A 13,935-nucleotide genomic window follows, 5' to 3' on the forward strand; every position below is an offset into this window, starting at 1 on the left:
GAACGGGTAGTTATATCGCTTGGATCCCATCCCTGGGGAGAAGCAGTCTAGAACTAAGGAGAAATTTGCTAACTGTAAGAACAATCAAGCAGTGGAACAACTTGCCTTCAGAAGTTGTTGGTGCTCCATTATTGGAGGTTTCTAAGAAGAGACTGGGGAACCATTTGTTTAAAATGTTGTACGGTCTCCTGTTTGAGCAAGGGTTGGACTAGAAGACCTTCAAGGTCCCTTCCAACTCTGTTATTCTATTAAACTAACATACACATATATATGCACATGACACAATCACTCCCACACATCATTGAAAAGAATTTTAGCATTGAAATTATTAAAATCCCTAGTGTGCCACTTTAAACTCCGGCAGTACTGTTTTGATTTCAAAATGATTAACTTTTTCATGTAACGGGATGGCATATGGCAAGAATAAATTTATTTTTAGAGTTAACTAAACCAGAGACACCTTAGAAGTTCCTTCTCTGACCCAACTACTTTTGAACTTTCAAAGCAGGCAGAGTTTATCTCAGACATTCTTAAAAGTGAAAATATCCCCAGGGAGATGGAAAAAAGAAATAGATTCAGAAGTTTCAGATAGAGCACATATATCATCTTGCATGAGACAGGCCTTCCAGAAAGTCACACCACACACCATTTGCAAGGGAAAACCTATCCATTGTACTGTCAGACATATCCTGGAGAACTGTATTATGCCACTGTATGAGATGTCAGTGAAAAAGTAGCTTGCCGGTAATTGAGAAGTAAAGCAAATTCTATGGAGATCTTCAGTCATCCAGGTCATGGTTGTCCGAAAGGTGCTTTTTCCAGAGAACTGAAAAAGCTTCTTGGATGAGAAGCCAAACGTCTTCAAGAACTGAAGAAGCTTCTTGGACAAGAAGCCAAGCATCTTCAAGGAAAAACAAAGTCCAGTTGCCTCTTTTGAAAAAGCACCTTTGGGAAAAAGCAGATTCTATTTTAATGACCCAGGAGTGTTAAACTCAAGGCCCGGGGGCCGAATCCAGCCTGTGAGGTGCTTAGATCTGGTCAATGGGGACACCCTGCAAACATTGAAGGAGTAGCCCACAGTGTCTCTGCAGCCCTCCTGAGCTCCGTTTTTGCTGGCAGAGGACTGCAGGAGGCTGTCACAGCCAAAAACAGAGCTTGGGAGCCCATTTTAATGGGCAGAGAGCTTGGCCCACTGCAGGTTCCACCGACATGAATGACATTGAGCAGGACATGCCCACCCCATGCCACACCCACCCCAGCACCCAGAGGTCAAACGCAGGCCTGATTTGTAAGGTGACCAACCGTCCTCCTTTAGGGAGGAAGTCCTCCTTTTGTAAGTTCTGTCTTCCCTCTAAAAGTGTCCTCCTACATGTCCTCCTTTTTGATATTTGAAGACTAATCTGTAAATCTCCGTATTTGATCGATGCCGATCGGATCCATTGTATGTGATGTGACGTACCGTATATGCCGGCGTATAAGACGACCCGGCGTATAAGGCGACCCCCAACATTTCCACTCAAAATATAGTTTGTTATATACTCGCCCCCTCTTCCCACGCCTTCCACTTTTTGCACTTTTTTTTTTTTTTGAGGCACTTTTGTCTACCGTGGAAGCGAATCCCGTGAAGCTGAAAGGAGCAGCCAGCCTTCTCCCAGCTCCCAAGGAAATGAGGCTCGCACTGCCCGGGCTCCGCTGAGGTATCCGGCTGGGGCTGTCAGGAGTTGTTACCGCTGGCGCAGCTCGCGCGGCTCCAGTCCGCGTTGCCTCGGGAAGGGAAAGGCAAAAGGAAGAGCGCGGCGGCGCTTTGCAATGGCAGCAGTGGCTCCTGGTTTTGCCTTTCCCTTCCCGAGGCAACACGGGACTGGAGCCACGCGAGCCACGCCAGCGGTAACAACTCCTGACAGCCCCAGCCGGATACCTCAGCGGAGCTCGGCGGTGCGAGCCTCGTTTCCTTGGGAGCTGGGAGAAGGCTGGCTGCTCCTTTCGGCTTCACGGATTCATTTCCACGGTGCAAAAGATGCCTCAGCCGCGGGCAGCCGCAGTGCTTCCCAATTACTATTTGCCGGCGTATAAGGCGACCCGGCATATAAGGCGACCCCCAATTGGAGGCATCTTTTTCAGGGCAAAAAAGTCATCTTATACGCCGGCAAATACAGTATTTGTATTTGATATGGCGATTCGTCAAGGCTTGGTACAGTGCGGCGAGACGTGATTATGAGATGCATGTGCTCCACACAGGAGAATTGTTTTGAGAGAATGTGCCGTGCACAAGAGTGCGCCGTGTGCAAGAATGCGCCACACGCAAGTGGCTTTTTTTTTTTCTTCAATTTATTGGTGTCCTCTTTTTTTTTTACATTTTTTTTTATAAATTTTTATTTTATTGGTATCCTCCTCATTGTAAAAAAGTTGGTCACCTTATGATTTGGCCCTCAGTGAAACCGAGTTTGATACTCCTGTTCTAGAATATTAGAAGTTTCAGTGGGTATGACACTCAGAAGCTAAGGGACATTGGAATTGAGGTTCCCTAGAGTGATTTCTCTTATTATTATTTTTTTATAGAATCAGGCAGGAGATGAAATGGGGAGATTTCTCCATGCATCCCTTCAGGAAACATTTCCTTCAGGAAACAGTAGGTCTATAAATTTCTTGTACAACACACAGTAAGATTAGTCTGTGCTTGAAGAGGGCATCTGTGTGTGTGTGTGTGGTATTCAGCTTTGTTCGGGTATTTTCCCACGTCATTATAGTTGTGCTTTTAAAGTTGTAGCGACGTTTCGGCGGAATCTCATCTGCCATCACAGGCTTATGTATTGGGTTCGTCTGTGTGTCAGGCTTTTGCAGCCATTTCTGTTTTAAATTTGGTGCTAGCCTTGTGCTTTGTTAGAATGTTTTTTTCTTCATCCTGATTGGTTGGGAGTCTTGGTCTGTGTTTACTGGTCTTGGAGTTTGCTGTGTTCTGCTTGATTGATGTTTCTAATATCTTATGTCTGTTTTGTAGCTTTGTTTTTGTCTTGATTAGCTGGCAACATTGTGTTTTGTGTATTGGGGGCTTTTAGCATGGCTTGGCTTTGGGTGAATGGCCAGCTATCATTTATTAGGAAGCTAGGTTTCAGCTGGGTGCCTTGTTGGGGTGTGTTTGAGCGGGAGGTATCAGGGTGGGTGGGTCTGTTTGTGCCCAGGTGTTTGCCTGGCTTGTGGTGTGGATATTTTTTTGTTTGAGAGTGCAGGCTTCCAGATAATTGACAGTCTGGTGGAGTCATCTCTTCTATTCATGCTTTCAGGTCTTTTGTCAATCTCTATGGCTTCTCTGATAATTCTGTAGCTGGGGTTTTCTACAGTGGCTAGGGTTTTGGTGCCATTGAAGTCAATGCTATGACCTGTGGCTTTCATGTGTTGGATTAGCGAGAAAGTGTGTTCCAGTTTTTTTACTGTATTTTTGTGTTCATCCAGGTGGGTACTTATTCTTCTATTGGTCTGTCCGGTGTATGTGGCAGGGCATGATGCGCATATATACGCCTTGACTTCATATATGCCTTGGTTTTCCAGGTCAATTTTATCTTTGGGGTTTCTTAGGATGGCTGCTATTTTTCTGTCTATTTTGAAGGCAGTCTTGATGTGATGCCTGTGTAGTATCTTTCTGATTTTGTCTGTAGTACCTCTTATGTAGGGCAGGACAGCTGTTCCATAGATCTGTTCATCTTCTAGGTCTCTATTATGTCTCAGTGTGTTTTTGTGGATCAGGCCTGTGATTTTGCTTTTGTGGAAGCTGTTGGCTGTCAGTACTTTAGTCAGGGTGCATAGTTCAGTCTTTATGTGTGTCTTGTCTGCCAGGCGTTTGGTTCTAGTAATTAGTGTTTTGGCCATCGAGTTTATCTGTGCTGGGTGGTGGTGGAATTGGGTGTTGAGGTAGTGGTTGGTGTGTGTTTTTTTCTGGTATATAGTGTGTCCTAGTGTGCCATCTGTTTTTTTTGTTTGTTTTTTTTTGTAGATTAGTACATCTAGGAATGGTAGTTGGTTGTTTTTGTTTCCATGGTGAATTTGATTTTGGAGTGCGTGCTGTTTAGGTGTGTTAGGAAATCGTTTAGGTTTTTTGGGGGCCAAATAACAGATGTGTCATTGATGTATCTTAACCATAATTTGGGTTTGTGGGTGGGATTTGCCAGGGCTCTGGATTCGAATTCTTCCATGAACAGATTTGCAATAATGGCCCCATGATAATTTGGCCCCATCCATGTGGGAAAAAAATGAAAAAACAACCCTGGTTATTTGGAACTTTCAGAAACTGTAAAGAAGATTAAAAAGATTGTGGGAGAAGAGTGGGAAACCAAAAGGAGCAGAAGAAAACATGATAAATATATATATATATATATTTAAAGCCCAAAGTAATTTAACAGGAGATTAATTCTATTTATGCCGGTGGCCTAAGTTCCCATTATGGGCTGCATGTTTATTTTTAACAACCTGTCCTCAAAGGTATAACATGCAATCCTAGTTTTATTAAGACAGTTTTAGTATAATGGAATATAACGGCAAGAATTAAACCAGGTTAATGTTCAATGAACTTTGAAGAGAACTGGAAGCCAATGAATAAAAGAGTCTAAAAAAGCAGTTCTTAGAAATATTCTACCTCCCAAATTTAAAGAGCATTTGAAATGGCTTTTTTCTTAGCAGTCTCCCCATTCCTGTCTTGATTGGAAGTTATGTCATGATAGCCCCTTTGGGGACAGCTTAACTCTGCAGAAGAAGAAGTATTGAGTAATCAATTACTGTGAAGTAATCAGTATTATATGCCTCTTACTTCTCAGATTCAGTAATCAGTAGCACAATGCAGCTTTTCCCAACTATTTTGATAATTGCGTGCAGGAGGTTTACTCTGAGAGGTTTTATCTCCCAGGTTTCTTTCTCTTGAAGTCACTCTGACTTTTGAAAGAATTCAAATCATCCAGGCCCCTAATAGTCCTTCTAGGCTATAGCTGGATTGACATTTGAGGAAATACGGGTCAACTGACCATGAACAAATTGCAAGACCATGGTAAATGCAAGAAGATTGCCAGATCATCATTGAGTGACCATGGAGGTTATGTGATGGCCATGTTGTGGTCCGCCAGCGGACAGTGAGTAGATTGGGGAGGAACACTGGGCCAGTCTGGGAGTCTAGGGAAGGCTCTGACGAGTGGTCTATGTCAGAAGCAGAGATGGGGCCAGGGACATCAGACAGTTATCAGCTGCCTTCGGAGTTGGACATCAGTGGGGCAGAAGAACAGCTGGAGCCTGTTCCCAGTGTGTGCATGCACAGAGCTGCCAGAAGAAGGGACCAGCTGAGGAACAAGGGCCAATTCAGGAATAAAGCCACAGGTAGACAGTGAATGGCCCCTCCCATAGGAAATAAAGACGAGAGAAGATGGAGTGGTGTTTGCAGGGGACAATTATTTCAATTTATTAGGGTGAAGATCTGTTCCTCACTTCTTGCCAAGTATTGTCTGCTACAGAGTGGCGTTTGGAAGATATCAGCCTCCATGCTTGATCAAGGTCTGTAGTTGTGAAATCTCTTGAAAGACTGCTGGCCAGGACTTTGCTGGAGAGGAGTTCACTTTAACCTAAATAAAAGGGGTTTTATCAGGACAAGGAGTCTGCTTCGTGCTTTTGGGAAGCCTAGGTTAGAACAGGCCGGAACTTCAAGGACCAACCCCAAGTCTCCTTATTCAGGGCTGTTGTAATTCCAAAAGTTGGTTGAACAAATGATTGTTAAGCGAGGACTAGCTAGAATATGCTTTTGAAATGCATGCTTTCCTACGTAGAGCATTAGCCCTTTTGTAGTAGCCTTCATTTATTACATAAAACCAAACTGAGCTTTTTAAGGCAAATAAAATCAAAGTGTGTAGATTCCCCAAAGGATTGTAATTCAGCTTTCATTTTGGCAGTGAGGTTGTTTGACTGGCAAGTTTATTGTAGCATGACTGTCCTTATCTAAAATTGATTGATTGATTGATTCATTCATTCATGCATTTGGTTTACTCTATATATATATATATATATATATATATATATATATATATATATATATATATACTTTGAAGATATATATATATCCATTCATTTCAATGACATTCCCTAGGCAAGTGGAAGACATCAGATTATGGGATTTAACAGATGATATTTTATTAATTCAGGCTGAAAGGTTCTGAGCACTTTCTCCAATGTGTCAGAAGTGCTTAGCTTTGGTGATCTTGAAAGCAGTGGAGGAAGAAGAAGGAAAAAAAGGAGGAAAGGAAAGAAAGAGAAAGAGGAAAAGAGAAAGAGAGAGAAAGAAAAAATAGAGAGAGAGAAAGAGAAAGAAAGAAAAATAAAAAGAGAAAGAGGAAAAAAGACATAAAGAGAACAAGAAAAATAAAATAAAAAAGAGAAAGAAAAATAGAAAAAGATAGGGAAAAAGAAAAAGAGAGAGCACTATAGCCCATGATTCTATGATCAATCTTCAGTTCTAGGTCAACCCTTCAGCTAAATTATGGGATTGTCTGCGGATTACTATCAAAGCTGTTTCTCCAACATTTGCCTGTTATCTGCTTTTTGGGTCACTATACGGAAGACAAAAGCATTCCAACTCATGAATGCTGCTGGCCAAATGCATATAGGATTTCATTTTTCAGACTTAGATTTCAAACACATGGGTCCCATTGAGATAAAGGCTTATGGTGAACATCCCCATGGTCCCATGTTCAAAATTCAGATGCTGGTAACTGACTCATATTTATGATGGTTGCAGTGTCTCAGGGTCATCTGATCGCTTTTTGCGACCTTCTGATGGGGAAGCCAAATTCACTCTTACCAACTTCACAAATGCAGTGATTCACTTAACAATTGTGGTAAGAAAGGTTGTAAAATGAGGCAAAACTCACTCAACAAATCTCTCACTTAGCAACAAAGGAGAAACTTCCTGACAGTTAGAACAATTAATCAACCTGCCTTCAGAAGTTGTGGATGCTCCAACACTGGAAGTTTATAAGAAGAGATTGGACAACCATTTGTCTCAAATGGTATAGGTTTTCCTGCCTGAGCAGGGGGTTGGACTAGAAGACCTTCAAGGTCCCTTCCAACTCTGTTGTTTTGTTTAAAGGGGATTTTAGAATTGGTGCATAGTCAAGTTTCTGCAATGTTCTGCTGGTATTTTATTTTACTCCTGTTCGAATGAATAAAATCCAAAACATGTCTATGCGTCATGGAACAAACATATCTTTCAAATGGAAAAGGGAGATCATTTATTGCAAAGTGTCACCAAAGCTGTGTCATTGGCCCTTAATCAAGGATAATAGATTACCTATTACCTGCTTGACCTGCTTGAAGGGATGCAGTGGCTCAATGGCTAAGACGCTGAGCTTGTCGATCAGAAAGGTCGGCAGTTTGGCGGTTCGAATCCCTAGCACCGCGTAACGGAGTGAGCTCCCATTACTTGTCCCAGCTTCTGCCAACCTAGCAGTTCGAAAGCATGTAAAAATGCAAGTAGAAAAATAGGGACCACTTGGGTGGGAAGGTAACAGCGCTTCAGGCGCCTTCTGTATTTAGTCATGCTAGCCACATGACCATGGAGACATCTTCGGACAGCGCTGGTTCTTCGGCTTTGTAACAGAGATGAGCACCGCCCTCTAGAGCCGGAAACGACTAGCATGTATGTGCAAGGGGAACCTTTACCTTATTACCTGCTTGTGTGTTGATTGTTTTGTTTTGATATCATTCTGTTTCACCACTCTGTCCAGTATGCTTCACTATACCCACCATCTTCCCTTCAGATGCGAGGATTTGTCATTTCAGAATTCTTAAAATACAACTCAATCCTGAAATCACTGCATTTGTTACTGGTGCATTTCCAGATCCAGTTCAAAGGGTCTTATTATCGTCACTGAAGGCTTTAAATTGTTCCGTGTGACCTAGGCAGCTGGAGAAAGTCTGTTGAAGGATCCACTTCCAGGCAAGATTGATGTAGCATAGATCAGGCGACATCTAGAATACCGTTATTTAGAATACCACTCTCCTGGAAATAGGAATAGCTCTGACCTTGTGTCAGCGTTCCAGGGAAACAAACTCCAACACCAACACTCCAAGGCAGGCATTTTCTCCAAGTTCCATTTTATTAGAGTTGTCATGCTGGCACATCTGGGAAAACCCGAATCTGAGAATTCTGGGTTTTCCTCCAATAATTAAAAATCACAAAATCCATCCCCTGCATCCATTACTCCATCACATGGCCCAATCACCACCCATTCCAACTTGAGACATCCCTTAAACCACTCCTCATCCAGGTGCAGGAATAACATGACCTTGACTGTAAAGAAGAATGCTATTATGTCTAACTACAAACTACAAAATCCCCCCTCCCAATTTCCCAGGCACAGAAATGTGGCAGCGTGAAAGCTTCTGGTGCTAATATGCCTTCCAAAGCTGACGTCTTGTTTATCTTTTACAACAAGCTAAACTTAATCTATCTGATTGTGTTTTTGGTTCTTAGCTGGTCTTAGGCACCTTGTTTACATGGTTTTTATCCTTACAATTTGTTAAAATGTCCCTCTTATCCTCTGAGGATCCTCGCCCATTGGGGTGAAACAGAAATAGTGGGCATCATTAAACAAAACGGATACATTTCTGAGCCAAAGCCCACATCTAGATTGGGGAAAGCGGATCTATTCGTTAAGTGTGGGTGGCTGAACTTCTAAAGGCTACATATGTTAAAATTCTGAGCACACCTAGGCTTTTAAAGGAGTTTGAATTCAGAATGCTTTTCTTACCCAGCAAGATCAAGCATCAAGATTGGGGAGACTGTGCAGAACAAGAGAGAATTGGGGGCAATGTCAATGGCACAGCTGTGCTGTTATACCTTGATAAAAAAAAACCCATAAAATTGAACACAATGATGGGTTTTTCACTATTTTCTCTCTAAAAAAAAGGTAAGTATTTCAACTGGGTGTCTGAGTTATGAACTCAGTAGAGAGTTGGAAGTGTGGTCCAGCATACCAAACAGATGGACCAAGGTAGAAAGTAGAATCTTAGGGAAAGAGTGTTGAATGTATCCAGACTCTGGATACTTATTATGATGAGTAGCTTCTGCCTAACTGGATTAAGAATCATTTTAAATTAATTAGAAAGATAGGGGCTATACATTTTTTAAATATCTTCTCCTATGCTCTTTTTCACATAAATGAAGAAAGAATAGTACAACAAATATCAACTTGATTACAGAAGAATCTGCAGAGTATGTATGCTGATTCAGTGAAGACAGTGTCCTACGTCAATTAAATCAGAGTCATAATCATTCTGTCTTTCAAAATTCCCTTACCCGGGAATTGGGAATGTCTTGTACAGTGGTGGCTAACCTTTTTGGGCTCCCATGCCGAAAATTGCGCTTGCACGCCAGCACCCAGAAGGCAATGCACGTGGCCTCCCCGCGCCCTCTGCACATGAATGTACAATTCCCCCCTCTACACCGCCTCCCCTTACCTGCACTGCACACTTCCCAGCTGATTTTCAGCCCATTTGAGTCCTTTTTCAGCCTCCCAGAGGCTCAAGGGAAGCCTCTGCAGCCTTTGGAGGCTGAAAAACAGGGCCATTTCATCACTTCCTATATTTCCAGAAATACCGGAAGTGATGAAATGGGCCCTGTTTTTCGGCCTTCAAAGGCTGCAGAGGCTTTCCTCGAGCCTCAGGAAGGCCAAAAAAAGCCTCAAATGGGCTGAAAATCATCTGGGAGGTGTGCAAATGTGCAGTGCAGGTAAGTTTGACTGGGGCTTGCATGCTTGCACAAATGGCTGTGTGTGCCACCTGTGGCACACGTGCCTTAGGTTTGCCATCACAGGTCTAATGTAATGAAAAGAAGGACTGGGGTGTCAAGGTAGGAATGCTCCAATATCTTGAGGCTGCCAAAAAGGAAGAGGGAGTCAACTTATTCTCCAAAGCAGCTGAAGACAGAACAAGAAACAATGGATAGAAATTGATCAAGGAGAGAACCAACCTAGAACCAAGAAGAAATTTCTTGACAGAACAATTAATCAGTGGAATGACTTGCCTTTGGAAGTTGTGGGTGCTCCATCAATGGAGGTTTTTAAGAAGAGATTGGAGAACCATTTGTCTGCAATTGTATAGACTCTCCTGCTTCAGCTAGGGGGTTGGACTAGAACAGTGGTCCCCAACCTTTTTTATGCCGCGGCCTGGTACCGGCATCAGCTGGGTGCCGTGGCCCGGTACCGGCATCTGCTGGGCGCCACCATCTTGTTTTGATGAAAAAGTGCTTCCAGTGAGCTCACCGGAAGCACTTTTTCATCAAAACAAGATGGCGGCGCTGCGCTCGGTGAGCTTTTCCGGTAGAAATGGCTTTCTACCCGAAAAGCTCACCGAGCCTGGCGCCGCCATCTTGTTTTGATGAAAAGTGCTTCCGGTGAGCTTTCTACCCGGAAAAGCTCACCGGAAGCACTTTTTCATCAAAACAAGATGGCGGCGCCAGCAAACCAGTGGCCCGGTAGGATTTGTTCCACGGACTGCACCGGTCCGCAGACGTGGTTGGGGACCCCTGGACTAGAAGACCTCCAAGGTCCCTTCGAGCTCTGTCTTAAAGAAGCATTTTCTTAATAATAATAATAATAAAAAAAAAACACTAGGCAATCAGACTTGCCAAGATATGTTGGCAAGTATTTCCTTTGGAGAATTGGAATTAAATACTCTTTGTGTATTAATACAACTTCTGTTGTATCTGTTTCTTGACTGTCCTGGGCATCCAGGTGGATTGATAAACTGGTTGAAAAGGCTTCATCTCTTGATCATTGGGTAGATGTATAAGGCTTATGAAGTAGCTAGACAAATGATAGTGGCTTCCCTTTGAAGTCTTTATTCCAGAATTCAACAAATAAGATCTTAAAGTTGTAAGGGTCTACCCTTCCACTTATGTCTTACTTGCTTTCTGATTGCCAATATTGCAAGGTCACATCCTTATGAAAATAACCTAGAAATTTTTTTAATTACCATTAACATATGATCTAAGCCTCCACATTCACTGCTCGTTGCAAGTAGTTTATGAGGCCGATATAAAAATGTTTGGCCTTTTAAGAAGATCTGCCAGGGACAAAGAATCAGGGCCATATGTTATAGCAATAGCACGTAGACTTACATATCACTTTATAGTGCTCTACAGCCCTCTCTAAGCAGTTTACAGAGTCAGCCTCTTGCCCCACCCCCAACAATCTGGGTCCTCATTTTACCCACCTCAGAAGGATAGAAGGCTGAGTCAACCTTGAGCCTGGTGAGATTCGACCTGCCAAATTGCAGTGGGAGTAGCTTGCAGTACTGCACTCTAACCACTTCACCACCAAGGCTCCTTAAGTTGCTCTTGCTCAATAATATCCACAAGAATCTAGTCAAGTAACATCCAGTGATAAACTGATGCCAAATAAGGGTCAATAGAATTCAAGAAGGGTTGGATTTAGACCATTTATGGGAATGTAATGACTCTAAGCTAATGACTCATTTAACTTTGCCCTCCCCTCCAGCTCTGCTTGCTGTTCTGCTATAGCAGGGGTGTCAAAATCACATTGTCACGATGGCATCATATGACACATTGGGACTTTTTTCTCCTTTGATAAACTGGACATGGGCATGGCCAGCACATGACACATCTGGCCTGTGAACCAGGAGTTTGACAGCCTGTTCTACAGGATCTCATTATAATAATGGTAGTTTCATATAAGAAATTGGTGTCTGTGAGAGAGGTGGGGAAGGAGGGAGGGAGGGAGAGGAAAAGAGAGAGAGGGGAGAAAGAGAATAATTGGTTTTGGTAAATTATTATTGTACATATTTGTAGTGTTGCTCTGCATGGTACTGAAACTTAATTGTTTCTGTATCTTCAAGTCAAGTTAAGCAGTGGGATTGAAACTAAATAAATAGCATTAACAAAGAATTGTGACATTCTATATTAACAAAGCAATGGCTATGAATTTTAAGAATATGATATATCTTGCAATATTTAAAAGAATTGTTCTACATAATACTTTTACGTCTACATTTATTGTATACATCAAGGAATGTTTTTAAAAGAACATCTAGTAAGTTCATGTTGGCAAAAATATATAAAAAATATTCTCATGGTATGGGTTTTTTCCATTTTGGTTTAATATCATTTATTTATTTATTTATTTATTTATTTATTTATTTATTTATTTATTTATTTATTTATTTATTTGATTTGCCAATTGTTTACAAGATAATAAGTATAAGTGTATACATAGTTGTGAATACATGAAATGGGTACATATAAGAAAAATAAAAGAAGAATAAGAGAAACAATAGGACAGGGACGGTAGGCACGTTAGTGCGCTTATGCAAGCCCCCTACAGACCTCTTAGGAAAGGGGTGAGGTCAATAGTAGACAGTCTAAGGTTAAAGTTTTTGGGGTTTGGGGAAGAAACTACAGAGTCAGGTAGAGTATTCCAGACATTGACCACTCTGTTGCTGAAGTCGTATTTCCTGCAATCAAGTTTGGTGCGGTTAACCTTGAGTTTGTATCTATTGTGTGCTCTTGTGTTGTTATGGTTGAAGCTGAAGTATTCATTGACAGGTAGGACATTGCAATGTATGATTTTATATACCATGCTTAAATCAGACCGAAGACGGCGTAATTCAAGGTTTTCTAGTTCTAGAATTTCAAGTCTGGTGGCATAAGGTATTCTACAACGAGTAGAGGAGTGGAGAACTCTTCTTGTGAAATATTTCTGGACTTTCTCAATTGTGCTGATATCAGATATGTAGTGTGGGTTCCAGACTGATGAACTGTATTCGAGTATTGGTCTAGCAAATGTTTTGTATGCTCTGGTTAGTAGTGTGATATGGGTTTGTTAGTATAGTGCTAAACTAAATTAAGCAGTTGTAAATTGTGAGTGCAGTTCTGGATTAGATGTCCCAAATTTGGAATTTATTCTGACAGAAAAAAATATGGATTTGTCAAGGATTTCAGAACAAAAGAGAAGAAGGAGTAGAAGGGAGGGAGGGAAGGCAGATTATTTTTAGTTTGAGGACAAGTCACTCCCAATTAATAATTTTGGGACATTTAGCAATGCCCAATTTTGCAAAGAAAAAAAAAGCAAGCACTCTGTATCTTAGCAACTTTCTCCTCCTCCTAAGATCTCTAATCTATTTTGCAAATAACTGTTATTAAAGATTTTAATTACAAAAGCAAAAACAAATACAGAGAGGAAAAGAAAAATAATAAAAGGTGCAAAGAAAAGGAAATGACTTCTCCTTTCTTCACAATTATAGATAATTTCAGCAACTTATCATCTTGTCTTAAAAGATAATAAATAGTTTATTCTTCCTCATATCTAATCTCTTATATAAACAAATCCTTATTGCCTCATTGATTTAGTTCTGGTCAGCAAAACTCCACTAAGGGCTACCAGAGATAATAACATACATGTTTTAATATTCATCAAATAAACCAACTTTATATTTCATCCAATTTACTTATGACAACTTTAATCATTGATGCCTTCAAATAACATCTTGCTTTAACATTCCTTATTTTCATTTTTTCTTTCTCCTTCTCACAACATACTTCAAAACATCAACAGATTTCCAATGTTGGAAAACCATCCAAGTCACTCTTCTGGTTTCTTACTTATATATCCCTTCATTATTAAGATTCATCTGGTTTATTTTGAATACCCCATGTAACATCTTTCTCCATATCACTTTTGCAGACTGTTATTTTAAAATCCACTTTCCAATCAATCTCATTTATTTAAACTAGGAACTCAATTGGACTTAGGAGCCGCAGATGAAAAATAATTATAACCTGTTCAAAAAGGAACAGTGAGACTAACTGCACACACTGTACAGTATGTTTTATTATTTGGGTATGTATGGGTTTATTTAAATTTATCAGCCAGACAATTCCAATATTAAATT

This window comes from Notechis scutatus, chromosome 4, assembly GCF_049901735.1.
Source record: "Notechis scutatus isolate UNSWTSFEM ecotype Mainland chromosome 4, rNotScu1.2, whole genome shotgun sequence".
Classification (NCBI taxonomy): Eukaryota; Metazoa; Chordata; class Lepidosauria; order Squamata; family Elapidae; genus Notechis; species Notechis scutatus.